Raw genomic sequence first — 14604 nt, forward strand, 5'->3', positions numbered from 1 at the left:
AACTCAGCTTTCCTCGAATTCCTAACCGCATCACCCCTCTAGTAGGTGACACTTTCAAAACCACTTTGTCTCCAATTTGAAATTCCAACTCTCTTCTTCTGACATCAGCATAGCTTTTTTGTCGGCACTGAGCGGTCATGAGATGTTCTTGAATTATTTGAATTTTCTCTTCTGCCTGTTGAACCAATTCGGGACCCAAAGTTTCTCTTTCACCCACATCATCCCAACATATAGGTGATCTGCACTTTCTGCCATTCGAGGATTCAAACGGTGCCATTTGAATGCTGGCCTGGTAACTGTTATTATATTAGAATTCTACCAAAGGTAAATGGAGGTCCCAACAACCTTTCCTATCAAAGGCAGACGCTCGAAGCATATCTTCTAGTATTTGAATTGTCCTTTCTGAGGGTGAAATGTCGTACTAAAGTGTAGTGAGGTTCCCATTGCCTTGTGTAAGCTTCCCCAAAATTGAGATACAAAGCGACCATATCTATCTAGCACATGGATACCTGTGTTCCATGCAACTTCACAATTTACTCAACATATAATTTGGCTAACTCATCAAGGGTCCTACCAATCTTAATAGGTAGGAAGTGGGCTGACTTGGTCAATCTATCAACAATTACCCATGCTGTATCATTGCCCTTTTGTGTCTTTGGAAGTCCAAACACAAAGTCCATGGTAATCCTTTCCCATTTCCACTCCGGAGTGAGCAAAGGCTTCAATGTCCCAACTGGTCTCTGATGTTCCCCTTTTACTTGCTGACAGGTCAAGCACTGGGATACATACGTGGCTATCTCTCACTTCATGCTATTCCACCAGAAGTTCCTTTTCAGATCTCGATACATTTTAGTACTCCCTGGATGGATTGAATAACCTGAAGTGTGGGCTTCTTTCAAGATTTCCTACTTCAATTCAAAATTGTCTGGTATACAAATCTGACTTCCAAATCGAAGAGAGCTATCATCATGAATCTGAAATTTTGACTCCGCTTCGGTTCCCAACCCATCTCTAATTTTCTGTAACTGAGGGTCATCCTTTTGAGCAGTTCTAATTCTTTCAAGTAATGTGGGTTGCACTTGAAGGGCGGAAATGAGTGCGAGTCTATGATAACAAAAGATTTCAATCTCGGACCATCTCAAATCTTCAAGGATGTGTGGCTGTGAAGTGATAAGGGCCGCCACATTCCCAGTGGACTTTCTATTCAAGGCATCTGCCATGCCATTAGCATTCCCAAGATGGTATCTAATGGTAAAATCGAAGTCTTTCAGAAGTTCCAACCATCTACGCTGCCTCATATTCGACTCCTTCTAAGTGAACACATACTTCAAAAACTTTGTGGTCTGTGAAGATCTCACAAGTTTCACCATAGAGGTAATGCCTCCAAATATTCAATGCAAAAACAACCGTTGCTAGTTCCAAATCATGGGAGGAATAGTTTTCTTCATAAGGCCTAAGTTGTCGTAAGGCATAAGAAGCAAGTTTACCATCTTGCACTAATACACATCCCAACCCCTTCTTAGAGGCATCACTATACACCATAAATCCCTTGCCACTAACTGGTAGGGTAAGATACGTGCTGTCACTAACTGATGTTTCAACTCCTGGAGACTCTTTTTGTATTCTTCTGTCCACGAAAAGCGAACTTCCTTTCGGGTGAGTCAAGATAGAAGGACAGCTAGGCGAGAAAAGTCTTCTACAAATCTTCATTAATATCCTGGTAGTCTCATAACAATTCTAACTTCTGCTACATTGTTTAGTCTTTCCCATTGTACCACTGCTTCTATCTTCTTTGAATCAACTATAATACCATCTTTTGATACAATATGGCCTAGAAACATTATAGTGTCTAACCAAAATTCAACACTTGCAACACAAGTTTTAAATGATGTTCGTGCTCCTCCCGACTTTTGAAATACACCAAAATGTCATCCATGAATACCACAACAAATTTATCCAAGAAGGATCTAAATGCTAGGTTTATCAAATCCATGAACATTGCCGGGGCGTTTGTTAAACCGAATGGCATTATGAGGAATTCGTAATGCCCATACCGAGTATGAAATGCCGTCTTAGGTACATCATCTGACTTTGTTTTCAATTGGTGATATCCTGATCGTAAATCTATCTTGGAGAACACACAAGCTCCTTGAAGCTAGTCAAATAGGTCATCTATTCGGGGTAAGGGGTACTTGTTTTTCACAGTTACGACGTTCAGTTCTTGATAGTCAATACAGGCTCATACTCCCGTCCTTCTTTACGAATAAGACAGGGCTTCCGATGGAGACACACTGGGTCTAATAAAATCCTTTTCAAGCAACGCTTCTAACTTTTCTTTCAATTCTTTCTGTGGGACCCGGTCCCGTGAGAGGGGCCCAACCCGCCTCCCTCTTGGTCTCTCGTACCCACACGAGCGGCGTGTGCTTTTGATTATTGATATGTTTCATCTTTTTCCTGAACTTGGGATCCCTAAAGAAATCCAAATTTCACGCAAAAGTGATTGACAAGAGTCACCACCTAGGTAAGGGACTTAGGACCCATAAGTGATACTGCAATGATCTGCGATCCCAGAAGTCTAGATCTGTTAACTGATTACATGAATGGAAGGTATGATGGATTACCACCATATGCACTATTCTCGTCTGGTAATCCGGTCTTCAATTCCAAAGCTTAACTCACTTAAATCTCTTTTAAAATGCTCATTTAAACTCCCTTGATGTGCAAACTACGGGACATGCATCCTAGATGATCTAATTTCAATGTGGTTCCTAGATGTATCTTTTGATTTTCTCAATTTGGTTTGATTCAATTTATGTGAAAGTTCTCCTAAAATCTAATTTGAGGGAATCCTAGATGATTTATTTGATTTATTTTAGTTAATTTAGGGTTCGAAAATGATCAAGAAATGAAATAAAACCCTAAAATCCTACTGAAGTGTTTGTATGGTCAACTTGAACATGGAATGCCATCCAAGTTGCCTACGTACCCAAGCCTCACTGGAATCAAAGTCGAAGTAGTTCGGTGACCTAAACTAAGCTACATGCCTAACTTATCTAGGATACCGATCTAAACTGGACTCATTATTTTTACAGCTTATGAGAGATTATTAATTCAAGTAGATTAAGTTTTATTATCTTAAGACTCAATCTAAGATGCTATATGATCCTATCTAAATGCAAGATACTCCCTAAACTATTGCAGGTGGGCCCTACATCCTAGGTTAACTAGGCATATCCTATAGGGGAAAAGAGTTAACTACATGAAACTTAATCTAAATCTCAGTCACTAAAAATAGCAACTAGCTGTGATGAGACTTACCGAACTCCTAACTCTAGGACTCCCTAAGATCTAAAAACTCTACGTGACCGAAATGTTCCTAAAGGGGGCTCTAAAGGCTTCTACGGGGTGGCGTGATCCAACGGTTCCAGAATCATTTTGCACTTGGGTTTGGCCAACCCAATTTGTTAAGTTCAGAATTTTCATCTTTTAACGGTCCCTATCACCTGGAAACCAGGGCATTCTAAAGCTCTAAGGGTAAACTCACCTAGGCTAAGATTTTGACTAAAACGACAAGTTGTGAAGACTCTTAATGATTTCTAAGAATTTTTAATTAAGTAACTTAAGGATTATGATTGTTCTAGAAAATTTTGATATTCTGGAATTTTTTCAGAATTTTATGAAGTTTAGCCAATTTTTAATGATTTTCACAAATTTAGGCAATTTATCAGTGTTCCAAAGAAACTTATACTAAATATAGTCCAATTTCGTCCTAAATAGTACTGAAACATGCTCATAACAATAGTAAATTTCAATAGAAATTTCAGGCACTGTTACTATAAATTACTATTTTTAACAGACTAATGAAGATCAGGCTGATTTGAAAAGAAAATCATTAAAATTATCTAAAAATATCCAAAAATTCTAAAACATTCATGATATCTCAAGGAAGGATCATTATATTTTACTACCAAATTTCAGCCTCTAAAACTTTCGTTTCCATCAGGATCATCACTTTGAATTAAAAATCAGTTATTGTCTTTATCAATTTACCAGGATTAATAAATAATGGATACTAAAATACGTCGGATAACAACCAAAAGTTTTCTGAAACATTCTAATAACATCTTTAATCCCTACCAAGAGAAAATTTTCAAAAATTATTAGTTTTAATATCAAAATTCATCACCATGAGCAAATCAAAGTTTTGACTATAGACCCACGAAAATAACTTATTTTTCTAAATTCCAAAACACAAATCTACTAAGATATTTAAGAAGTTGATTCCTGAAAAGTTTCCAAAATTTTCAAACTCTGTTGCTATTTTTATTAATCAAAACACTTTTCAAGTAATTTATAAATATACCAAATTAAACCGAAAATTCTTGAAAATTTTGTATAGTCTCAATATATTAAAAAACTACTGGAAACAAATTTTCAGCAATTTGGACGTGTTTTGACTTACTTTGGATTTCATCTTTCGAAGAAAAACCCTTTTCTAGGCAATTTTCGGAGGATTTAAAAACTAACCAAACGTGTCAAACCTTGCTCGAAATTTTGATTTCGGTCCTTTTTTAATGTGAATTTGACTCAGGAATCGAAGAATTCAGAAAAACATGGAGTTTTTCAACACTTGCTTTGAAAAGTGGGTTTAAACCATCAATTTACTAAAATCAATTTTAATTAGCAAAAATAATTTTCATCTGGCCGAAATATAGATATTATCATATATTAGTTCATTCCATAACAAACTTAAATTTCATAAGAAAACACATTCATATGCATGATGGTTAGTTTTTATTCTAAAAGAGTTTGAGTACTAACCTTTGATCGCTATCCAAAGTCTCTAAGGCTTTTGATCTAAGATATTCGCTTTGAAAAGCCTTTTAATACACAAATAGAAAATCCAAATCGTCGGAAGAGATGAACCGCTTCGAATAATAACCAAGAGAAGATGAAGGAGATAGGTTTCTTTCACTAGAATTCAAAGAAATATGGCTAATTCCTCCACAATAGGGGTGGACATATTTTCTTGGGAGACGGATGGCTGGATGAATTCGTAAGACAGCCACAACGGTTGGTTTGATCCAAATTTGTAGAGAAAACTAGGGCAAAAGGCAAGAATAGCAATTTTCCATGTGAGAGTTACCTTTTTTGCTTTCTTTCTAATTTCCTTTATTGGCTTGCTTTTTCTTCTTGTTTCCTAATTATACATATTCCCATTACCAATAATAATTAGCTTGTTTGCTTACTAAGACATGCCAATTTTATAGATAGAGAATATATACATTACTTTTTGGGTGTATATAGAGATTGAGATGAGAGAAAGAAAGCAACTTTCTATTCTCATCACCTTCTAATTTTGCTCTGTTTCTTTCTCTCTCTTTGTTTCTTTATTGTATTGCATTTTTTTAAAGAAAGACTACAAATATCTTATACTAATTAAAAAAATTGCTATACTATACTTTGCATTTCTAAATATTATAGTTTCTAAAATAAAAAAAACAATGCAAGATATCATGGTGATTCCCGTCCAAAAAGTACTGCCCAACTTTAAAGCTCATTTTTTACCTATTTAGCGTAAGAATCACAAAAAGTTGTAAACTACAAATTGTAGCTCTTTGAAAAATATTTTCAATGTATATTTACACTTTAAATTTGGCCAATCAGTTAAAGAGTTATGACAATTTTAGTGGGCTGGAATTCTCATCCAAATGGCACTACCTGATTTTAAAGCTCGTTTTTGACTTATTTCATGGAAGAATCTCTAAAAGTTGTTAACTAGAAAGTTATAGCCCTTCTCAAGATGTTTCCAACAAGTATAAGTAAATTTTTTTGGACAAGTTGTTAAAATGTTATGGTCATTTTAGTTAGTTGAGCCTGTTAAGTCCTTTTATATAAGTGAGGTATGTCACTTTAAACATAAAAATAGTGGTCCCCCAACCATTGTGGTCGAATTAAAGTGATGTGAGCGCGCCCACACCATGTGTTGGAAACATGGGTGGGTCCCACACACATGACCTCTCCTCTCCTCCTTGAAAAAATCATTTTTTGCCCAAAATGACCTCATTTGATCAACACATCAAAAATTGACCAAAATGCCCTCGAACTGGAATACCCCCTTAAGGGTGAAGTTAAAATGGAAAGTAGATGAGGGTAATTTTCAAGAATAGAAAGTATTGAAGTTCACTTGGTATGGTAGATGACATCAAACATGATCATTTGGAACTCCCTGGAAATGCCCAAAATGCCCCACAGGATACAAAATTTTCAAAAGAGATAGTAACTCTGAGAAATTCTAAAAATAGCAGGTTTCCAAAAATACTCGATTTCATTCATGATTTCTTAGACAAACTTTCATAATAATAAGGAACACATCAGAAATGACCAAAATACCCCTACGATGCAAAAAGTGAAAAAACTGGGAAAAATCCTGAGAAATTCTAAAAATAACAGGTTCTCACACTTGATTGGAAACACAAGATATCATTATTTGGAGACTAATGGAACCCACTGGAGACCTTCAGGATTGCGAATTAACACTAGAACACTTGAAATGAGATGAAATTTATCCTAAAACGCAAGAATGCATAAGCTTATGCAAAGAGACTGACTTGGGATTTAATGGACTTATCGAACCCTTTTCTTTTAAAATCATAGGAAAATGGGAGTGTCTATAGATGCCCTTCTTTGGCAGAGGTGATGTAATAACCGTATGCAAAAGCAAAAGAGACATCAACATTTTTGCTTAGCTTTTGCTAATCAAATGACTCGCTACACAAAAATGCAACCTGAATGCATGACTAAATGATTCCTAATGCAAGACTCTAGACGAAGTCCTAAAATGGGAATGTTATCAAAAAATTATTTTCTCCAAACACAATGACCTGGTAGTTCAGAATAATAGAGAACTGAATTCAATCTGGGTGTAAAAATCTCACAACCCAGAATGAAGGGTATTTATGATGTGGCGCCGTTTTCAAACGGGCAATGAGGGAATGAGAGACCATTTTTTGAATGGAGTCGGAGAGAAGAAGGTACTGTTTTCGAAAGGAGTTGGAGAAATTGAGACACCATTGCTCGAATGGGCTCAGTAAAAAAAGCTTATCTACAAAATTGACCTGTCTGCGGAAATGACCTGTCTACCAATGAGACGCGGCCAACGGGACTGGGGGTCAGCGAGATGGGAGCTAAAGAGAATTTGATTTCTCTGCAAAATTGACATGTCTGCGAATGAGAAATGGCCAGCGGGACTGGGGGTCAGCGAGATGGAAATCAAAGAGATTAGCCTAGATGGCGGATGAAAATAGCTTGTCTCCGAAATTGACCTGTTTGCGAAATGGGCCTATCTGTAAATGAGACATGGCCAACATGACTGGGGGTCAGCGAGACGGGATATAAAGAAAAATTGATTTGTCTGCGAAATTGACCTGTATAGGAATGAGACGCGGCCAGCGGGACTGGGGGTCAGGGAAACGGGAATCAAAAGGGATTGGCCTAGATGGCCGGATGAAAATAGCTTGTCTGTGAAATGAGCCTATCTGCGAATGAGACGCGGCCAACAGGACTGGGGGTCAGCGAGACGGGAGCTAAAGAAAATTCAATTTGTTTGTGAAATTGTCTTGTCTGCGAATGAGACGCGGCCAGCGGGACTGGGGGTCAGCGAGACGGGAATCAAAAGGATTGGTCTAGATGGCAGGATGAAAATAGCTTGTCTGCGAAATTGACTTGTCTGCGAAATTGACCTATCTGCGAATGAGACGTGGCCAGCGGGATTGGGGGTCAGCGAGACCGGAAACTAAGGGATTGATCTGGCTACGAGCGAGCCTGGGGTCAAGAAATTGGATCGGATTCTGCTTATTGAATAGTGAGGTTATGAATAGGACTGAGATTTAGATTGCCTGATTGATCAACTTAAAAAGATTGATTGGATTCGATAATTGAGAATGAGAGTGGGGTTGACATTTTTAAAAACTAGAGGACCTGATAACTAGGTAATAGGGCACTGGATACTTGCAAAGTAGACAACTGGAGAACTGGAAAATTAAGGGATTTAATAGCCGGATAATTGGAGAATTAAAGAACTAAAAAATTGAAGAAATGGTTCGCTGGGAATTGTAGAGCTTTATTACCAGAAAACTAGAGAGCCAAAAATTGATAATTGGTGAACTGTGGATTCGATTGGATTGAAATTTTGATTGATTCCTCTGGGATTGGAAATTGATCACTGGATTTTGTAAACGGGAGAACTAAAAACCTGATCTAATCACAGGGAACCGGGAATCTAGAACAAGGACATACTGGATACTAGAACTGGAAGTGGAATTTTTCTCTTGACAGGTGTTTAAACAAACATTTCTTGACCAGGATAGTATTCAACTAATTGGAAAGAAATTTTGAATTTTAATAGTTCATCTTTCGAAGGAACTGGCTCAGGCACCATTGCATCCAAGGCTCTTCCAAGCTTTTAGGTGCATTTCTGGGGCATGGTCTTCTTATGAAAACTGCACTTTTTGATGTTTCTATTTCTGAATGCTTCTGAGCTGATTTATTTAAAAAGAAGCTCTTTGACTAGATTCTCAAGATCTTTCCTTCATGATTAACTTGTACAAATGCAGGGAGCTAACGTCGCCGGGCCTCTTTCACCACGACAGTTGCATTATTTGGACACAAGGACAGCAATTGACTCTTCTTAAAGAGAAAATTTGGGTAAAAGACACTATTCAAGGATTGAGGAACTCTGAAATGATGAACTTAGAATAACTAAGATTAACAGACTACACTGACAAACAAAGTGATGCTTCTGACTTAGTTAACTTTTAATTGGCTGGTCTAGCCTTTCAAAGAGTAGTTTCTCAATTGATAAATACTGGACTTCTTCCTTAAAACACTAATGCTCTTAGGATTTGATACCTTTCCTAGGATTGCTTGGTTTCAATGCCCCCAATTTCTAAGATGACACTTGAACTCGCTTAAACTTCTTTTCGATCTTCAGTCTTGATACCTGTTGTAGCCTTCTTATAATAATTCTCTTACTATGACCAAGTCACCTCTTCAGGTTTTTTAACTTGGCAGACCGTGTTAGCCTTAACTTTTGCTTAAATCTCCTTCCTAGGTTTTTGATCCAGTAGGCTATCCTCTTAGCTTTTGCCTAAGCCGCATTTTCGGGTTTTCAACTTAGCAGGGGAATGATCTTAAATTTTGCCTAGAACGCCCTTTCAGGTTTTCAGTCTAGCAGATTTTCAAACTCCATTGTTTTCTTTCTTTCTTCTTTTTCTTTTGTCTTGGGACCTAGATCATTGATTCTGAACATCGGAAGGACTTTATAGGTAGGATGGGGCTTTTCAAAGAAAATGCTTAAGGCTTTGCAAAGATTTCGACCGAACTTGTAAACAGGTTGCCTACGTATCCCTGTGTAGGAATCAGGTCACGTGTAGTTCAAGGCAGATGTCCCTCGTTTGAAGGTAAATTAATTTTTGTTCTTTTTTTTTCTTGATTGACTCTCTTTGTTTTTTTACTTCTTTTTCTCTGATTGATTGACTCTTTCTTTTCTTTTTTCCTTTTTTTGTCGATTGGCTTCTTTTTCTATGATTATTTAACACTCTTTTTTTCAGAACGATTGAATTTTTTTGAAACCACCGAACTCGGTTTGACCGAGCTGCCTACGTACTCCAGTGTAGGGATCAGGTCTCTCGTAGTTTGGGGCAAATGCCCCTAGTTTAATGGGTTTTCAAAGAAATTATATTCAGGTTCAAAGGGTTTGCAAAGGGGTGTTCTTTTAACACTAAGTCATGAATTTGGGATTTGTTCGGCCAAAGGAGGCATTCCAATGTTCATATTTGGAATTGATCTATGTTGATAAATTCTTTTTATTATTATTTTTTTTCACAGAGTTTGACGGGATTTCCAGGTAAGAGATAATGGGTCTTCTTCTTCCAAGATTCTAATATGTTCTTTCGACTTTGATGGAGCGAAACTTGTTCTTTAACATCCTCCATCTACAAATCGGTAACTCCTGATATTTGGTGATCGCTTTTTGATGCTTGCTCTTGATTATCTTGAATTTATCAGCTTCACATTTTCACATGATGAATTCGTGAACTAAGGTCATCGACTGGAGACATGAAAGTTATTTCCAACCCATGCCCCTTGTATAGCATGTGTCGCTCACTTCCTTTATTCTCTTGAGCTTTCTATCTATGTCTTGCCCCTAGTATTGGTTGTAGTGCTTCTAGACAATCCTTCTATCCTTGAAATGGGTTTATTAATTCTTCACTCTCTTTTGGAGGGTAATGTATTTCCAATTGGCATTACTGAATTAAAGTTTCAGTGCCAATGTTTATCATTTCAATTTCTTCCTTGAAAGGTTGGGGTCGGCGCTCCTCCTCTTGTTTAAGCATTTACTGTAACTCAAGTGGAGTTTCGTCGATCTCTTTCTCATTTGAGGAGGGAGTCTTATTTTTATTGTTATTAAGATCAGAAGCATACTCTGAAACATATGGAGAAATCAAATTATATTCAATGGAAGGAAACTACATCATCATGACTCATCCTGAATAGGCTTAGGATTCACATTGTTGACTAAAAAATAAAGCTAGAAAAGACTCAACTGGACTAGGAATTTATTCAATCTTTGGAAGGACTAGACCACCTGATCAAACACAAAGACTGGACTCGATAGTAAAGGACTATGACTTTAACTGCTGCAACTATCTGATGTTGGAAGCTTGGCGAAGGCTAGCTCATGACTAGTACTTTTAATTTCTATTTATTCTTTACTGCAACTAGACCTGTGCTTCTTTGAACCCTGGGTTGTCTAAGCATTGAGATCTGCTGAGGGCAGTACTGCATGAGTCCGCATAGGAATATTGACGGTATTGCGTCTCTGTTAAAAGGCAAGCTCCTTATTTTCAATTAAGCTCTGGATCTTATATTTCAAGGCTATGCACTTATCTGTACGATGGCCAGGGCCTCAATGGTATTCACAATGTTCATTTCCTCTCCAGCTTCTTAGTAAGGGATTAGGAGGATCCCTAATAGGGGGTAGGGTAACATGGCTTTAAGCTAACCCTTGCTGTGGAATGACTCATGGTGGCAATGGGAGAGAAGTAAATTCCCTGTTAGGCTTTCGCTGAGATGCAGCCGTTGTTTGATTACTGTAGACACCCCCATTTTGCTCCGCTTTAATCAACAAAGAAGTTAGTGTTTTGCTATCAGTTTTTCAATGTTTTCCATTCCCGTGTCCGCCTCTTATATTTTCTCGATCTTTTCGATCATTTCTGCCGTGTTTCGCATTTTCCCGCTAAGTGTTGAGAAGGGTTATTCATGAGAATCCGAGCAAGGGAGAATTTAGACCCGTTTGGTAGGCCCGCATTGAACATTTGTTTAGATTTGGATCAAACAGGGGGCCCGCACATTGTTTTAAATGAAAAATGAGTTTTTGAACTTATTCTGATCGAATAAAAGTGATTCAAGGGGTGTGGTCAACTAGTGCGCATTGCAACCCGTTATTTGAACGGTCGAGATCATCAAATTGTCGCCCATCAAATGAACGGCTCGGATCAGCCCGCAAAAATAGCCTGTGGGACGCAATCCGTTTGTGTGAAGTGGTCCACCTAATGAAAGGTTTAGATCATCCCGTGGAGAAGACTCTTGGCTCACAATGTATTGTGTTGTGGCACATCAAATAGACAATTCGGTTTTTATTATGGAGGTGGGTTGCTAGGTGCAATTAATTGGATGGCTCGGATTAGTCAATGGAGATCATCTTGGGAGCACAACCAATTTAAATTGTGATTCATCAATTGGGCGGTTTGGATCAACCCATGAAATCGATTGGAGGGGGGCGCAACTAATTCACATATTGTGGCCCACAAGTTGAACGGTTTAGATCTTCCCATGAAAATGGTTTTGAGGCGCCACCTACTCGCTTAGTGGCTCTTAAAATGGATGATCGAGATCACCTTGCATGAAGGCCCAACAATGGATGGTTTGGATCATCCCATGGTGACTCATGCGGTGCTTTAAAGATGAAAAGAAAAGAGTGCTACAGCAGCTTCGTTGAAAGAAAGGAGCCATAAGAAATTTGTAATTTCTTTCTTAGAATAGTGAGATTCAATTTAGCAATTTCCTTGGATGGTAGTCCCCACACGGTTTTTTATTGGTAACTTTGTGAAAGAACGGCAAGTTGCTTTCTTTCATCTATCATATGCTGCTGTCACTTTCTAAAAGGGATTTCTTGATATTTTTTGGGCCGATTGACTTGGCTAGGATTTGTTGGGTTTTTTGGTAATTTTAGATACTAACAAATTTGGTAATATCTTTGGTGGAATTCTTATGCAATTCTTTTAGAAAGCAAGTGATTTTCCCTCATATGTTCGGCATTTTTTTTAAACCCACTGGCTTGAATTGAGATGGGCAATTCTCTCTCCTCATGAAAGAAAAAGAAAGACCATAATAGCAGTGAGGTTTTTTTCTCCTAAAAAGGGCAGCTCTCCTAAAAACAGAGGCTCCTAAAAAACAGCAGCTCTGGCTCTCGACGGCCCTCTGGAGAACCCTCACTCGGATTATTCTATGCACACTCGGTCTTCTCTATTTCTCTCATCTCTCCTCTGTTGAAAGAGCCTATCTCACCCTCACTCGCTACCACTTATCTCCTCTCTGGGAACAGCACTCCCTCTCTACATCCTTCTTTCACTCTTCACAGCACTCTCTATCTCTCATTCTCACCCTCTCTACATCACCCTCTATCTCTCAAGCTCTCATCCCTCTCTACAGCCCTCTCATATACCTCTTTACAACCCTCACTCGGCTCTCCCTCTCCACAGCCCACACCCATCTCCCATCTCACCCTCAACAGCAGCCTCTCCCTCTCTCTCACTCCCATCGCCAGCCTCTCCCTCTCTCTCACTCATCTTCCCACAATCTTCCATAACAGCAGCCCTCTTCCCCATTCGCATGTTCTTCTCTTCCACAACAGCCTCCATTGTCTCTCTCTCTCTCTCATACTAATATTGGTAACCCTCTCTCTTAGACGGAACTCTCTTTCAGATGTACAAAAGCTCTCTCTGATCACTTTGGATACCCCCTCACATCCTCCCTTATAAAAATAGATCCAGTCCCAATTCAAGAAGAGAATTCTTTGAATCTCTTGGGTGGAATTTTTGTTATCGAGATCACTTTGAGCGAAGTCTTTTGGGTTTAAAATTCTTTTGAAATTTGCACCTTTTTGGAGCTGAGATCTTTGGATTTCATCCCAAGTCCGGATCAATTGCTTCGTCGAGGTTTAAAAGTGTATTAGTAGATTTCATTCTAAGCACCTTGGTGGACAAATTTTTCAGTGGTTTTAATTTAAATCTTAGGTTGAATTCTATATACAAAGGTATGTCATTTACATATTCTACTTTGCTGTTTTAGAATTGCATATTCAAAGTGTTTATTTTGTATTTTTACATGTTTCGAATTGCATGCTTTAGTTCAAGTCAAGGTTGCAGATTTCTAGCATTCTTAGTTCCATGTTTTTAGTTCTAGCAAATTTGTATAATTCAGTTTTTTTTTTAGTTTCCAATTACTTCCTTTACATATTCCAATTATAGTTGCTACGCTTCAGTTCATGTCTTGCATACGCATGTTTGCATATTCTGTAAAAAATTTACATGCTAACGTCTCGAACGATTCATGTCATGTTTTAATTGTATAATTACATATCCTAATTGAGATTTTAGGCATGCTCTAGTTATAGTTTTTTTCTGAATAATTTTATATTTTGAATATAATTCGGATTATTAACTAGAAATCTAGGCTTCTTTTAGGGATTTTGGATTCAAAGCTCTAAGGATTTTCCAAACTCTTTGGGCGAAACCAATATTTATTTTTATCTTAAACAAAAAAAAATAAAAATAAATACAACCCAAGAACTTAAACCCAAAAATCCAATTTTGTAGCCACAAAGCCCACTCAGTGATCCTAAAAGCCTATTTTTGCAACCCACTTGACCCTATTCGGAAAGTAAAATCCAATTCTAAACACCCTGTTTGGAAAGTAAAATCCAGTCCCAAACACCCTGTTTGGAAAGTAAAATCCAGTCCCAAACACCCTATTTGGAAAGCAAAATTTAGTCCCAAACACCCTGTTTGGAAAGTAAAATCCAATCCCAAGCGCCTTGTTTGGAAAGCAAAATCAATTCCCAAACAGCCCGCTTGGAACCCAAAATCCATTCCCAAACAGCTCATTAGAATGAAATAATAACAGCCAATGAATCATTAAAAGATAAAAAGTACAAGACAAAACGTGGTAGTGCCAATATCATTCTAGTCATAGCGCTATCTGCTTGTCTTTAAACAGATTTTTCAAACTCTAAACAACAGAATCGTGGAAAATGGCCAACTACAAAGTTGTAGATATTTTTGTGCCGTTTCCAACGAGTATTCTTGCTTGATCAGGGGACTAGCGGTTAGAAAGTTACGGCCAAAATGGTTGCAGCACACCTTTAGGCATTTCCAGTTTAATGTTGCTGTCCTTTTGTTTGCAACACAAATTCGAACCTCTAAATCACAGATTTACAAACAATGGCGAACTACAACGTTGTAGCCCTATAAAAGATCTTAG

The sequence above is a fragment of the Tasmannia lanceolata genome, unplaced genomic scaffold (genome assembly GCF_043159265.1).
Source record: "Tasmannia lanceolata isolate RefF3 unplaced genomic scaffold, GAP_Taslan_0.1 ptg000023l, whole genome shotgun sequence".
Classification (NCBI taxonomy): Eukaryota; Viridiplantae; Streptophyta; class Magnoliopsida; order Canellales; family Winteraceae; genus Tasmannia; species Tasmannia lanceolata.